Source organism: Suncus etruscus, chromosome 11, assembly GCF_024139225.1.
Source record: "Suncus etruscus isolate mSunEtr1 chromosome 11, mSunEtr1.pri.cur, whole genome shotgun sequence".
Taxonomy (NCBI): Eukaryota; Metazoa; Chordata; class Mammalia; order Eulipotyphla; family Soricidae; genus Suncus; species Suncus etruscus.
This window is the reverse complement of record NC_064858.1, coordinates 105,787,612-105,803,912: the sequence shown is the minus strand read 5'-3', so window position 1 is coordinate 105,803,912 and position 16,301 is coordinate 105,787,612. Positions and strand designations below refer to the sequence as shown.

Sequence of the window (16,301 nt, the reverse complement as noted above, 5' to 3'; positions counted from 1 at the left end):
AGGGGAAAATTGATAAGATGTAAAGTAAGAGACCAAATTAGCCAACGGCACAAGAAAGGCAGGTATCCATGTCAGAGGGTAGTGCAGCATCTTCTTGACCGTCAGCCATGCTTCCCTGACTCTCCGATTTGAGTTTGCTTTGCTCAGCCAATAATCTTATTCTAGATCTGCTCTTGAAACAAAATTACAGATAAATCTGTAATCTGCAATCAGAGAAACTGGTCTACTATTCTTTCTGTTTCTGCTCCAACAGCAACAGTCCCAGGAAGCAAAATGGGTTTTTCAACTTATTTACAAGCTCCACCCACTCATTATATCCACTGGTTCTGCCTCCTAGAAATCAAAACCCACTCCAGAGACCTATTTATTTTTAACATCTCCTCCCCTCAGCCACGTGGAACTTGCATACCTACCTGAACATTTTCATTTGCTAGGAAGCTCTCATAAACCCAAATTACTAGTACTTGGATTTTATTAAGGCAAGGGTTTTCTTCCTGGCATTAAAAAAGATAGTAAAAAGAACACTGCTCACTACGCAGAAAAGAAAAAGTTCTAGACTTGTCATCTGAAAAGCCTATGTCCTAATTAAGACAGTGGATACTAAAGCTTCAATACTCAAAAACAACTTAAGGAATTGATAGTGCAACAAACCTATCTGGTAGTAAAACTTCCACTCAGAAGGCTAGAAAAATTTATAAATTTAAGAAAATTATATCAAATGCTGCTATAGATTTCTCTCAAAACAATTCTTTGCTACTATGTAGGTGGTCTCAGCTATCACAGGTATTGATTAGAAACAGAAATATGATAATCTTGGCTAAATTAAAATAAAGCAGTCTGGAAAAATCAATTGTACAATGGGTAGGGTAATTGCTTTCCATGTGGCTGACCTGGGTTCAATCCCCAGCACCACATATGGTCACCAGAATCTGTTAAGAGTGATCTGTGAGGGGCCGGGTAGGTGGCGCTGGAGGTAAGGTGTCTGCCTTGCAAGTGCTAGCCAAGGAAGGACCGCGGTTCGATCCCCCGGCGTCCCATATGGTCCCCCCAAGCCAGGGGCGATTTCTGAGCGCATAGCCAGGAGTAACCCCTGAGCGTCAAATGGGTGTGGCCCAAAAACCAAAAAAAAAAAAAAAAAAAAAAAGAGTGATCTGTGAGCACAGAAGCCAGAGTAAGCCCTGAGCACTGCCAGGTTTAGCCCTCAAACAAAACAAAACAAAACAAAAACATGGGGAAAAACAGAATAAGTGCCTTGTTCCCCACATCTATAAAATATAAAGATGAACAGGTTTTTTTATTTGGGGGGGGTCACATCCGGCAGCGCTCAGGGGTTATGCCTAGCTCTGTGTTCAGAAATTGCTCCTGGAGGGCCAGGTGGTGGCGCTAGAGGTAAGGTGCCTGCCTTGCCTGCGCTAGCCTTGGACGGACCAAGGTTCGATTCCCCGGCGTCCCATATGGTCCCCCAAGCCAGGAGCAACTTCTGAGCGCATAGCCAGGAGTAACCCCTGAGCGTTATCGGGTGTGGCCCCCCCCCAAAAAAAAAAAAAAAAGAAATTGCTCCTGGAAGACACGGGGGACCATATGGGATGCCAGGGTTCGAACCAACATAGGTTGGCAAATGCAAGGCAAACGCCCTACCGCTGTGCTATCTCTCTGGCCCCAAAGATGGGTAGTTTTTTTAGGTTGGAGCAAAGGCACAGCAGGTAGGTCATTTACCTTTTTTAGGCATGGCTGACCTGGGTTTGATCCCCAGCATCCCTTTTGCTCCATAAATCATGGCCAGAAGTACAAAGCTAGGAATAACCCTGAGCTCTACTGGGTGTAGCCAAAAACAAACACAAAAAAGACATGTAGTGCTAAACTCTATCAGGCAAGCATAATCAAAATGAGGTAAGGGTTTTTTAGTGGGTACAGGGGAGGTTTAAAGGAAGGTTTTTTGATAATTGTCAAAGCAAAGCTATCTAAATGTCTGACTCCACTTTTTCTAACAAGACAAGAGTATTAAATATATGTACTAAAAATACCATCAACATACATGTGAATGCAACATGCATGTCAACATAAACTAGCTCCTTTATCTCTCCAAGTTAGTGCCTTTCTCTATATTTCCCCAATTTATTGCAATGGTATCATCATATTCATAAAATATTCTAAAATAGAAACTTCAGGTATTCTGCTTCTTCTTCAACAATACTTAAGTTCTATTCTCTATAGGCAACTAAACAATGTTTTACAAACATAAATTTTTATAAAATCTAAAAATCATCCGAATAGTACTTTTCTTTTTCTTTTTCTTTTTTCGTTTTTGGGCCACACTCAGCGATGCTCAGGGGTTACTCCTGACTGTCTGCTCAGAAATAGCTCCTGGCAGGCACGGGGGACCATATGGGACACCGGGATTCGAACCAACCACCTTTGGTCCTGGATCGCCTGCTTGCAAGGCAAACGCCGCTGTGCTATCTCTCCGGGCCCCTGACTAGTACTTTTCTTTTTTTTTTTTTTTTTTTTTTTTTGGGCCACACCCGTTTGACGCTCAGGGGTTACTCCTGGCTATGTGCTCAGAAATCGCCCCTGGCTTGGGTGGACCATATGGGACGCCGGGGGATCGAACCGCGGTCCTTCCTTGGCTAGCGCTTGCAAGGCAGACACCTTACCTCCAGCGCCACCTACCCGGCCCCTGACTAGTACTTTTCACTGCCTCAATAAAAGATATATCAACAGGCAAAATAAATTTTACTAACTTCTGTTATGATTCAGTATCATTGATTCCTGAGACTAACAAATGTGTCCACAAAAGTTCAGATTTCAAATTTATGTCAATGATTGGTCCCACAGTTCAAATTCTCCCTATCTTCTTGAATCACCTGACATTTAAAACAATGATCAATTTCAATTATTCAATGATCAGTTTAATGATGATTATTCATAATCTTTTTCTATATTTACAAGGTGGCAGAAGCATCCTAGATTTAGAAACTCTCGAGAGGGACTGGTGAGTTAACTCAAAGGGGTAAATAGGCTTTCCAACAGCGAAGTCACAAGCTGGATACATGGCAATATATAGATGTCCACCCACCAATGCTGGAGTATGGCCCTGATGTCCCCCAGCAACTACACGTCAGCTTCAGCACTGCTGAGCCAGATATCACTGGGAATGGTTTTGGGGCTCCCAGATACAGCTGGGGAGGACCTCCCCCAAACATTTAAATAGTTGCTCCTTATTCAAGTAAGATAATTCAGGGACAAGAGAGACTGATGCCACGTCAAGATTAAATTAATTCATTAGGGTCTGGAGCAATAGCACAGAGGTATGGCTTTTGTCTTGCAAGAAGCTGTCCCAGGACTGACCTGGGTTCAATCCCTGGAGTCCCATATGGTCCCCCAAGCCAGCAGCGATTTCTGAGCGCATAGCCAGGAGTAACCCGAGCGTCACTGGGTGTGGCCCCAAAACAAAACAATAACTTAATTTATGAACTCAACTGGTGTTCTACTACAGCCCCCATTAACGTAATTACTTAGGAGATGTCAGACACCTATTGGGTATACTGCATTTATGTTTAGCACCTAAAATATGACTGTTTCTATATTAACATGGTAAGGAACTAATTATGAAGTAAACACTAGAATACAGATTTCTACAATGGTCAGTATTACTTCTAGCCTACATAACTATACTTTTCATTTCTTTCATATATGTGAAAAGGCTTGAGAATTCAACTTCTATCTCTTTTTCCAACTATGTATTCCAGTATTTTACAATCATAAAGTGTCTCTATAAAATGCCCTGCATATAAGTTATTTATAAAATGTCAAGAAATTCAATAGCGTTGTAACACATTTTGAAATAGAGGCTACTTTCCTAAAGCCTCCCTGTTTTTATTCTCTAGTCAAATGCTTTAAGAATTTTAGAACAGTATACAATTTTGCATAAGCAAAATTAGTTTTTTTTCTAGAAATTCTGCAATAAAGATTTAAAAATTGCTTTATTTAAGAACCGAAAACATGGAAAATGATACCTCAACATCACCATTTAATGGTCAAAAACTAAGAACTATAAGTCTAAGTCTTAAAAATAAGACCAGTGTATATAAAACAACTGAAAAATCAAGCAAATGTCCTCCAGATACAACCCCTGATGCAGTTTTCTTTTTACATGTAAAATCCAAAATCATTGACTAAAAACAAAGACATTTACAAAGAAACTATTTTAGCATATTCCAGTGAACCTGGATGTCTTTAAAAGCCAAAACTCCTACTTGCTAGAGAAAAGGACAGTCTCCACCAACTTTTAAAGCCTATCTATCTAATCAGGAATCAGCCTAGCTTATTTCTGCAAATAAGCAAAATGAATCGCAATCTGTTACTTAAAAACTAAAAGGAATTCCAACCTGCTTTAATTATTTTTCCCCAGACAAAATGTTCAAACTTTGCAATTCAAAAACTAATGTAATCAGTGACAAAATCAAATTACACAAACAAAGTAATTAAAAATCCCCATTTCTTTTAGCTTGGTTGTTAAGAGGCTGGACACAGCCAGATTCTTACTGGTATGAACCATTAGTTTACAGGAATTCGAACATACCTTATGATTCCATTGGAAAACAAACCTCTTCAAATTCCCAAACCAAATCTAACTAGTTCTATCAAAGGCAATCAATTTACCTCATGATTTCCCAAGGTATATTAATCTTGATGAATAAGATACATGAGAGCCTTGTACTACCTCAAGCCTTGATGTCACTGCTAACTTGTTTCTATATACTAAACAGTTAACAAAAATTGTGTTACATTCCTTACTATTATTACTTAGACCTCATTACCATTAGCAGAGATTTTCAGGAGAATTGAAGTTTTTCTACTTTTGGGAGCATCCTTGTTACTCAGGAATTACTCTGTGTAGGGCTTGGGGAACCATATGGAATTCCAGGAAGTGAAAGGCAAAGCAAGGCAAGTGCCCTACCTGCTGTACTTACAATACCCACATTCTAGATTTTTTCCTGTCAGGACATTTCCTACTTGTCCCTCAACCCCATCCCCACCTCAGAAAAAGAAAGTTTTAGAAAAAGGGGGAAAAAAACTTAAAGAATGTAATCATGTCACATAGGTTTCTGATATTATCATCACCATTATTAGTAGTCATACATCATTTTTTTCCTGCATGTCTTTGAGCAAAATGTTTTTAACTCTGAGTCATGTTTTCTTTAACTTATGAATTAAAAATACCTTTTTAACCAGGATATAAAAGACTAAAGTAGGATACTATACTATTAAAGAGACTAACACGAAGCAAGCTAACAAATCCTCCTCCTCCCATTTTTGCTTTTTTCGGGCCACACCTTGTGACGCTCAGGGGTTACTCCCGGCTATGTGCTAAGAAATTGCTCCTGGGAGGGGGGACTATATGAGATGCTGGGGGACTGCGGACAAGGCAGAAGAAGCCTTATCACTTGCGCTACCACTTCGGGCTCACCCCCTTTTCTTTTGATTGAACCTACTTGGTTTCTATCCATAGCATCCCATAGAGTCCCCCAAGCATCACTAGGTGTGATTCCTAAATTCGAAGCCAGGAGTAACCCTTGAGCACAGCCAGGTGTGCTTTCTAGTACACAAACAGAAAGATAAAACTGTGCTACTTGGAACAGAATGAACAAAATTCCTTGAAGTGATGATTGTAAAGTGAAATAAATAAAGAAAGAGAGAATTACGGGTGATTTCATTTACATGTAGAATAAAAATTACTTAAGCAAAGAAATAAGAAATAAAAGAAATCTAATTCCTATACTTGATGAAAACCATGATTACTACTACTAAAGTAGGGGTGGTGGAAGAAATGGTGAGAGTCACTGCCATAAAAACAAAAAATAAAATCATATGTGTAAGTTTAATTAACTTATGACAAGGGAACTAAGAAATACAATATGAAAAAGCCAGTCTCTTCAGAAAATAAGCACTGTTGGGGCTAGGGAAATAGGTGTGCATGCTTTGTATAAGGAAGCCTGGTCTCCAGTACATGTTTCTCCAAGCACCAGACGGATTGACTACTAGGACCAGGAGGTGAAGCCTGTAGTGCTGCCAAATGTACCCTCTCCTCCCCCCCCCCCCAAAAAAAAGAAAAATGAGTGCTAGGAAAAGTGGAAAACAGTACAAAACAGAATGAAATCAAACCACTAACATATACTATACACAAAACTCAACTGAAAATGGATAATTTGAATGTAAATACTTGAAAGTTTAAAGTCTTAGAATAAAATGTAGGTGGGTAAACGTCTCTACCTTGGCAATTATCTGACATCAAAAGCAAAGGAAAACAGAAGCAAAAATTAATAACTGCCAAACTAAACATACAATTAACAATATAAAAAGGAAATCCACTGAGAAAAATATTTATAGACAGAATATAGAATAAAGTATATCTATATTTAGATATAAAGAAATTATACAAGTCAGTGACAAAACAAGAACACTAAAAAAAGAGGCCAAGAGATCTTCCTACAGAAAACAGATGGTCAATGGATGCACAAAACACTTTACTTATCAGAGAAATGCAAAAGATACCTCATTTGTTAGAATGCTATCAATAGGACATTAAATAACAAGTGCTGGCAAGGTAGAGAGGAAAGGAAACTCTGGAGAAGGGCTGGTAGAACTGAGTAGAGCCAGAAATGGCAGCTGAGCACTGCTGGGTATGGCACAAATACATCTTCCCATAAATTAAAAATAGAATTATCAAATGATCTAGGAACTCTATTTCTGCATAGTTATCTGAAAAATGTTAATTATGTGTGTGTAACATGTATACATGTAATATTACTTAACCACAGAAAATTTTTTCCACTCATGACATGGATGAGCCTTGAAATTTTGAGGAAGTCAAAGACAAATACCATATGATTTCAGTTATATGTAGAATCTAAAAACAAACCTATAGATACAAAAATAGAACAGCAGTTTTCAGGGGTGGGCAAAATAAAGGTACAAACTTTCAAAATGTACAGATGTGGGGCCGGAGAGATAGCATGGAGATAGGGTGTTTGCCTTGGACGCAGAAGGGCGGTGGTTCAAATCCCGGGGTCCCATATGGTCCCCAGAGCCTGCCAAGAGCGATTTCTGAGAGTGTAGAGCCAGGAGTAACCCCTGAGCCCTGCCAGGTGTGACCCAAAAACCAAAACCAAAGTACAAATGTTTAGTTATAAAACAAAATCATGTAATATAATATGCAGCATTATATATGACTACAGTTAATACTGTATACTTGTTTGGGGTCATATGTGGTGTTGCTCAGGGATCATTCCTTTTCTGTCTTAGAAAATTATTATGTAGTAGGTATCAAACTGGACAAACCCCTTATCTCCTAGCACTATCTTCTAAGGTTTCAATATTGTACACCTAAAAACTGTAGACAGTGGGATTTCAAAGTTCTCAGCAAAGGTGGAGGAAGGATTGGTGATGGTAATGAATACTATCTACACTTTTTTTTTTTTTTTTTTTGAGGGGGAAGCACAGTTGGCCACGGTCAGGGGTTATTCCTGGCTCAGTACTCAGAATTTACTCCTGGCTGGCTTGGGAAACAGATGGAAGGGATGCTGGGGATTGAGTACGAGTTCTGTTGTGCTATTACTCCAGCCCCACTAACTAGACTTAATGACTTCTTAAATAATAAACTCTAATGTTCAAAGAAATTACTTCAAGACACATGCTGTAACATTTGAGCCACAATTTTGGCATGTTATTTTCAACTCAGTGACTTAAAGGTGACTTTTAAGCCTCTCCTGATTAAAAAAAAAAAATGACCCCCCCAAATGGCAATGTATTCCTACTACCTATCTTTCCAGCACATAAGCAGAGTAAAATATGCAATTTGTATTTATCTATCATTAAAGTTCAAAAAAAGCTACTCCACACAAAATAAAACAAAAAAAGTTTAATAATTACAAAACAGTAATAAAAAACCAGAAGGAATCCTGAGTTCCTCTTAATAATGGACTCCTAAATATTTACTCTGGTAGAAGAGACAGAATTTAAAAAATGGGAAAGCCAGTGTCTGATTCTTGTTTTTATTTCTGAACAAACAATCTACATCACCTATTTGATAATTCTGCCTTTTCTTTTATTATACTATGGTGCTTGTAACATCAGTGTTTTACTTCCATTTCTTTGAATAGAATGCCCCCCATCATTATTAGCTCATTTTCCTTAGTTGTGTATCATTCATATAATAGCTCTTTTTGTGAAAAACTTCCCTATTGCATAGCAGAGCTGACCACTGGACCTCCATTGTTCCCTGTGTGTGCAGCCATTATAATACTCATTATGTTGTTATGACAGTTGTTTGCTCGAAAGTATATTCTGTATCAGAGCTCCTTTTCTGACAACAAAGAATATGTATGTGTCTGGTATTTAATTACCTCATATTGAAAAAAATAATTACCTCATATTGAACTTCAGGATGGACTAGCACATAATAGAGATTCACAAAATTTGCATTTGTTACTTATATTTGGAAACTGCAAAGACAGGGATAAAGTTGAACAGATATACATATAGAATTAAGTTCACCAATTTTAAAGAACATGAAGCTAAAAAATTAAAGACCATGTACTAGATGTAGTGCTCAGCAGACTAAGCACTACTAAGCATATGCTAAGCATTACTTTATGTCACATATGCTGTGTTTAGGAAACCATGTAGTGCTAAGGGATTGAACCTAGGCCTCCTGCATGTAAAGCATGCACTCAGACTACTTAAATGTTTTGTATTAATTAAATTTTATAATTTATAAGCAAAGTATTACATTTCTAATAAAAGTTTGTGATTCACACAACTGAAAAGCTCAACTTAGGTAAGGATAAGATCACTAAATAGGAAATCCAATCAGATAAAATTTTGTGGAATCTATTAAATAGAATATAGGGATTGAGAGGATAGTAGAAAGGCATACAGAGAAGCTAACTAGCATGTATAAAAGGGTAAGAATAAGAGAAAAGGGCCCGGAGAGATAGCACAGCGGTGTTTGCCTTGCAAGTAGCCGATCCAGGACCAAAGGTGGTTGGTTCGAATCCCGGTGTCCCATATGGTCCCCCGTGCCTGCCAGGAGCTATTTCTGAGCAGACAGCCAGGAGTAACCCCTGAGCACTGCCGGGTGTGACCCAAAAAACAAAAAACAGAAACCAAAAAAAAGAAAAGAATAAGAGAAAAAAATGTGTGCAAGATGGTAATACTGGCTTGAAAAATGAGTATTTGGATGAAGATGAGAAAAAGCGAAATATGATAGTAACAACCCATACATGCTCTAATAAGTAAATTGGTATCACATAAAGTCCTTATAACTCTATCTAAAAGATCAAATAGCTTAAGTAAAGCAGAAAAGGTTAGGATGTAATGAACCTTGGTCAGCCACATACAAAGCAAAAGCCCTACCAACTGCAATTGCTATCAACCAAGTGGTATTTTTTGACCAGGGACCATATGGCCTCTTATGGGCTCCCAGAGCAGTGTAAGGTATAAATCAGGTATAAATCGTTCTAAGGGAAGAGGAGAGGGTTGAGAGTAAGTACAATACCACACTAAGAAGCCAACTGGTAAGGCAGGAAAAGCACATAAAGAAAAGGAGAAAGGGGCCATAGCTGGGAAAGGTTGGCTTTCTTAAGTGTTCTGTTTAATAGCAGAGGTTTTCAACTACCATTTTAAGTAGATTTAAAAAGTGGCTTTTTAGAGGGGCCAGAAAGATAGCACAGCGATAGAGCATTTGCCTTGCATGCAGCAGATCCAGGATGGGTGGTGGTTCAAATCCCGGCATCCCATATGGCCCCCAGTGCCTGCCAGGAGCGATTTCTTAGTGCAGAGGAAGGAGTGACTCCTGAGCGCTGCAGGTTGTGACCCCCTCCCCCCAAAAAAGTGGCTTTAAAGAGTCCAACTGGAGAAGGTAGTAAGTACTGGAAAGAAGCTAATAAATATAGTAATTGTAAGATCACAAGAAATTTAGAGACAACAAAAATAAATAACAAAAGCCCATTTTAAGTCAGGAATATCTTGAGAGTGAAGCTCATGTTCCAGGTAAACATCATTTTTTACCAGGCCTTCCAACACTAATAGCTCACCACTTCATAAATCAGCTACGAAATAGTTCAACACACATCATTCAGCAGAATCACATACAAAAGACGACGCTACTTACTTGATTTACAGTCTCCTTTCACCAAACAAATAAACAAAACTTGGGCTTCAATCTCTGGCATTCCATATGGTCCCCTGAGTACCACTAAGTGCAATTCCTTAGCGCAGAGCCAGGAGCATCACCAGGTATGCCCCCAAAACCAAAAAATAAAATAAAATAAAAAATGTGTGCCCTTAGAAAATACATTCTTTAAGTTTAGAAAAAGAAACTGTTCCCCAGCCGCACCTAAGGTTACAACTGGCTGCTAGTGGGCATTTTCAGTAACACTACACTAATGGAACATTCATTTGTAATTGTAACTATTAAGGCAGTAAGTTTACAGCCAAGTCATTGTGAAGTTGCAAAACTAGTATGCTATAAATTGAGAAAAAGACACAGGAATAAGCTAAGAATGTTAACAGTTAATTTATGACAAAAGTCAAGAGCATTAAATGGAGAAAGGCACACTTTCAGTAACGGTACTGCAAACCACAATGTCTAACAGGAAAAAAGGGAGAGTGAGGAAGGGATAGGGAGGCAGAGAGAAAGGGAAGGTGGAGAGGTACGTGTCTACTATAGAGGCAGACTGGGGAGCAGGGATGTGGGGAGACAGGCAAATTTTTGGCAGGGAAATCAACACTAGGGAAAGGACAAGTGTTGGAAACACTATCACTGAAATTCAACCATTAACAACTTTTTAATAGTAGCTCATGGTGATTCAATAAAAACTTAATTGAATTTATACAATTAACAGAAGTTAAATGAAAATGGATTAAATCTAAATGTTAGACCTGAATTCATAAAATACACTGAAGAAAATATAAGCAATGGGGATGGAGCGATAGCACAGCGGGTAAAGGGTTTGCTTTGCATGTGGTTGACCGAGGTTAGATTCTGGGCATCCCATATGGGTCCCCCCCAAGCCTGCAGGAGTTATTTCTGAGCACAGAGCCAGGAGTGAGTGCCGTTGGAGGGAGGGAGGGTGGGAAGGGAGGGAGGGAGGGAGGGAGGGAGGAAGGGAGGAAGGGAGAGAGAGAGAGAGAGAGAAAGAAAGAAAGGAAGGAAGGAAGGAAGGAAGGAAGGGAGGAAGGAAGGAAGGAAGGAAGGGAGGAAGGAAGGAAGGAAGGAAGGGAGGGAGGGAGGGAGGGAGGGAGGGAGGGAGGGAGGGAGGGAGGGAGGGAGGGAGGGAGGGAGGGGAGGGAGGGAGGGAGGGAGGAAGGAAGGAAGGAAGGAAGGAAGGAAGGAAGGAAGGAAGGAAGGAAGGAAGGAAGGAAGGAAGGAAGGAAGGAAGGAAGGAAGGTTGGTATAGGCAAAACACATCTTAGTATTGGTATATTGTATAAAAGTAAAAAAAAGACACTGTTCCAGTAACAAATCCTTAGATTCTGACAACAGAAGTGAAACTGTCATGGTTAGGAGGGAGAATTGAAAAGGGTTTCTATGTATTGAGGTAGATGCAGTGGTCCTCAAATTACGGCCCACGGGCCACATATTGTATTTGTTCCTATTTTATTTCTTCACTTCAAAATACGATATGTGCAGTGTGCATAGAAATTTGTTCATAGCTTTGTTTTTACTATAGTCCAACCTTCCGACAGTCTGAGGGACAATGTAATGGACCCCTGTTTAAATACAGTTTGAGGGCCACTGAGAGGAGTAAGGGCACCATGATCGTGCATATAGTGTGGTAATTTTATACCTTAAAACAAAGAAAATATTTACACTATTATAATCTAACACCAGACCAATTGCTTTAAATGTAAAAACAAACTAATCTAAAAACAAACCTGGTTTACGTAAAGCAAAGCATTTCCTATCAGTTTTTAGAAATATACCAAATATTCTACTTAACCAGTTTTCAAATCCTAAATCAGGGGTGGCGAACACAGAGCCGCATGCAGCTCCCAGCTAAAATGAATGTGGATCTTTGCTTCTTATCATTATTTTGTATACTGTGGCTCTTTGCTAAATATGGATTTTGTTCTGCTGCTTCTGAGGGGTACTTCTGAGGAGAGATTACCTAGCGCGTAGTCCCACCCCCAGGCTGCGTCATCCCGTCTCCCATCCCTTGGACAACTGCACGGGCCAGCGAGTGGGGAGGATCCGTGTGTCACATGTTGTGTCACATCTTGCTGTTAGTGTGGAGGACGCAGCACACCCTCACATCACTGCAGGATTTTGACCCTCACTCAAAATGGCAAAATGCAGTATGTGCTTAATTAATTATTGTTAAAATTGATGCTTTTGTGTGAGTGTTTGCCTGTTTTGGCAGGTCACTGCGTGGTGTGGCTCTCTGACTCTCGCAGTTTAAAATTTTGGCTCTTTGTGTTGAACTTGTTCACCACCCCTGTCCTAAATAAACACTTTATAACCACCTAATAATATGTTAAAACTCAATAAAATTTCATTACAGGCTAGACACAACATTTCTTGATGTAATTTGTTATATAAAACAATGTATAAGAACATAATGTATAAGGTATTCTTGCAAAGAATTTTGTATTTAGATTATACTGAATGAAACAAGTAAGGAAGTGGAATATAATTTCACTGGTGGTAGATGGTGGTAGATATAGTAAATGTAACACACATACAACATATAGAGATACTATTTCATTATGTGAAACATTAATAACTAACGCAAGTGAACTGGCAAAGAAAAATCAACAACACTGTTAGACTTAGTGAAAAGTATGGTGATAAAGAGGAGTGGAATGTGGTGGGAGAAATGAATCCTTGTAGTGGTAGATGGCACTAGGACTTTGGTGCTGAATGTGTTAAGTATAATACATGTAATATAGGGGCCGGTGAGGTGGTGCTAGAAGTAAGGTTTCTGCCTTGCAAGCGCTAGCCAAGGAAGGACCCTGGTTCGATCCCCTGGCGTCCCATACGATCCCTCCAAGCCAGGGGCGATTTCTGAGCACTTAGCCAGGAGTAACCCCTGAGCATCAAACAGGTGTGGCTGAAAAACAAAACAAAAAACAAACAAACAAAAAAAGCATGTAATATAGAAGCATAAAACCCTGAATTTTCATAATATTGTAAGCCAATGACACAAAAATTAAAAAAAACTTCACCTAGTCTTTATCTCATACTTCACAGCTCATAATTTAGAGTATTGTAAAGGAATTTTTTAAATATGTTTGCAGCAGGTATGGTACTTGCATTGTATGTGGCCAACCCAGGTTTGGTCTCAGGCAACCTACATGGCTCCCTGAGCATTATCAGGAGTAATTCTCAAGCACTAAGTCAGGAGTAAGCCTAAACACCACTGGGTGTGGCCCTCCAAAAGTGTTTTATCAGTAGATATTTACATTAAAAATTAAAACTCAAAACAAAAATTAAAACTCACTGGGATGGGGCCAGAGCAATAGCAAAGCAGTAGGGCATTTGTCTTGCACGTGGCTGACTCAGGACGGACCTTGATTCGATTCTCAGGGTCTCATATGGTCCCCCAAGCCAGGAGCGATTTCTGAGCACATAAGCCAGGAGTAACCCCTGAGCATCACCAGGTGTGGCCCAAAAACCGAAAAAAAAAAAAAAATCATTGGGGTTAGAGAGTACACTGTACCCAAAGTAAAATGGGCAAGGTGCTTTCCAGACATATGGATAACATGGGTTTGATCCTAGCCATAAGCAGTTACCAGAGCAGAGTAGTGCACAATGCACATAAATATGCACCAACCATTGTAGGGTGCTGTTCAAAAACAAAACAAAACCAAAAAGAGAAAGGAAAAAAATTAAAACTGAGAAAGTTTAAATGCGGGGCTGACGTGATAGCCCTTGCATCAGCCGACCTGTGTTTAATCCCCAGCATCCCATAATGTCCCCCAAGTACAGCCAGAAGGTAACTCCTGAGTACAGAGCCAGGTGTGTTAACCAAAAAAGAAAGCTTGCTTAAATGCTTGTTAACTTGCTAAAAACAGTAATAAAACCTTATGTTAATGTACTTCTTTAAAAACTTTAATTAGGGGCCGGGTGGTGGCGCTGGAGGTAAGGTGCCTGCCTTGCCTGCGCTAGCCTAGGACGGACCACGGTTCGATCCCCCGGCGTCCCATATGGTCCCCCAAGAAGCCAGGAGCAACTTCTGAGCGCATAGCCAGGAGTAACCCCTGAGCGTCACAGGGTGTGGCCCAAAAACCAAAAATAAATAAATAAATAAATAAATAAAAACTTTAATTAAAATTTGGGCCGGGGGGCCTGAGAGAGAGCACAGCAGCGTTTGCCTTGCAAGCAGCCAATCCAGGAACTAAGGTGGCTGGTTCGAATCCCAGCATCCCATATGGTCCCCCGTGCCTGCCAGGAGTTATTTCTGAGCAGATAGCCCGGAGTAACCCGAGCGCCACCAAGGTGGCCCAAAAATCAAAAAAAAAAAAAAATGGGGGGGGGGGGTAGGGGTTGGGTCCGGAGCGATGGCACAAGCGGTAAGGCATCTGCCTTGCACGTGCTAGCCTAGGAAGGACCATGGTTTGACCCCCCAGCGTCCTAAATGGTCCCCCAAGCCAGGAGCGATTTCTGAGCGCATAGCCAGGAGTAACCCCTGAGCATCACCACATGTGGCCCAAAAACCAAGAAAAAAACAAAAAACAAACCTTTAAAAGTATTTTCCAAAACACTTAGAAATTTAATATTGCTTAACATTCTAAGCTTTATCACATACTGCTGAAGACAAATGCTTCTGCATTTAGTATACTGAGATATGTTATAATTTAGTCCTTGGAAAGCTACATTCCTCTACTTTAATAAATGAGTGAAAAAATACAAAGTTATTTTTATATTACCAAATTCTAGGATATTTCAATTCAATGGAAACATGGAAGAGGTTAAATGACATAACAAGAAAGTATCCCAATAGAAACAATATTAAATATCCCTCCAATCAATTTCAACAAGTGAATATAACTCAAGAAAATAAAGTCGGAGCAACCGTTTTAGAACCAAAAAATAAAATAATAAAAAGAAAACAAACAGGGCCCGGAGAGATAGCACAGTGGCGTTTGCCTTGCAAGCAGCCGACCCAGGACCAAAGGTGGTTGGTTCGAATCCCGGTGTCCCATATGGTCCCCCGTGCCTGCCAGGAGCTATTTCTGAGCAGACAGCCAGGAGTAACCCCTGAGCACTGCCGGGTGTGGCCCAAAAACCAAAAAAAAAAAAAAAAAAAAAAAAAAAAGTACATAATGGCAAAATGAGCTGATGAAACAGAGAAGAGACAGATGTAGTAAACCAAAAAATGACCTTCATATTCAACAGATAAATTGGAAGTTACTATACTACTCTTGCTACATATAGTATACATCTCCATATATATTAAACACACACATATGTGGATATCTATCTATCTATATATCCACGACTTTATTTAATGGAAAGAGTTAAAAAGACAATCAGAATGACTTGATTTCATTTCTACATCATTTGTAAAAGGTTTCTATGTTCATTATAGTCTAACTTATTCTTGTGATTTCTAACTAAATTTCTAGTTTCTGTTGGACAACTCAAGAATATTTTTCTTTTTTTGGTTTTTGGGTCACACCCAGCAGTGCTCAGGGGTTCCTTCTGGCTCAACACTCAGAAATCGCTCCTGGGAGGCTCGGAGGACCATATGGGATGCCAGGATTCGAACCACCGACTAGGCAGAAGGTTTTACCTCCATGCTATCTCTCCAGCCCCCAAATTATTTCTTTTTTTAAAAATACAATAAATTCCTTAAATTAAATGAGATACAGTTGAGTTTCAATTATACAATGTCCAACACCCATCCCTTCATTAGTATACATTTCCTGCCACTAATTTCCTCCCTCCTCTCTGCCTGCCACCATGGCAACATTCTCTCCTTCCCCATTAATCTCCCTCTCCATTTTAGACACTGAGGTTTGGGATACTGTTTCTGAAGGGGTATCACTTTACCTCCTTTAAGAGCCTAGTCCTTGTCTAAAGTGATCAATTTCAAGTATCACTGTCTACTGGTCCCTTCTCTGCCCTATCTGCATTGCCCTATTTGTGGCAAGCTTCATACCAGAGTCTGTTCCTATTTGGGAATTACCACCATGCTATCTTGTCCCACAAATGAGTGCAAGCATTATGTCTAGTCTTCTTCCTGTGACTCATTTGCTCAGCATAATACATATACATATACATCCATATGTAA

General features: G+C 39.7%; 1 protein-coding gene across 1 annotated transcript in view; it reads right to left on the bottom strand.

Annotated features, from left to right (window-relative positions):
* The window catches only part of WNK1 (WNK lysine deficient protein kinase 1), a 134,464-nt gene that overhangs the window by 58,426 nt on the left and 59,737 nt on the right, over positions 1-16,301 (bottom strand).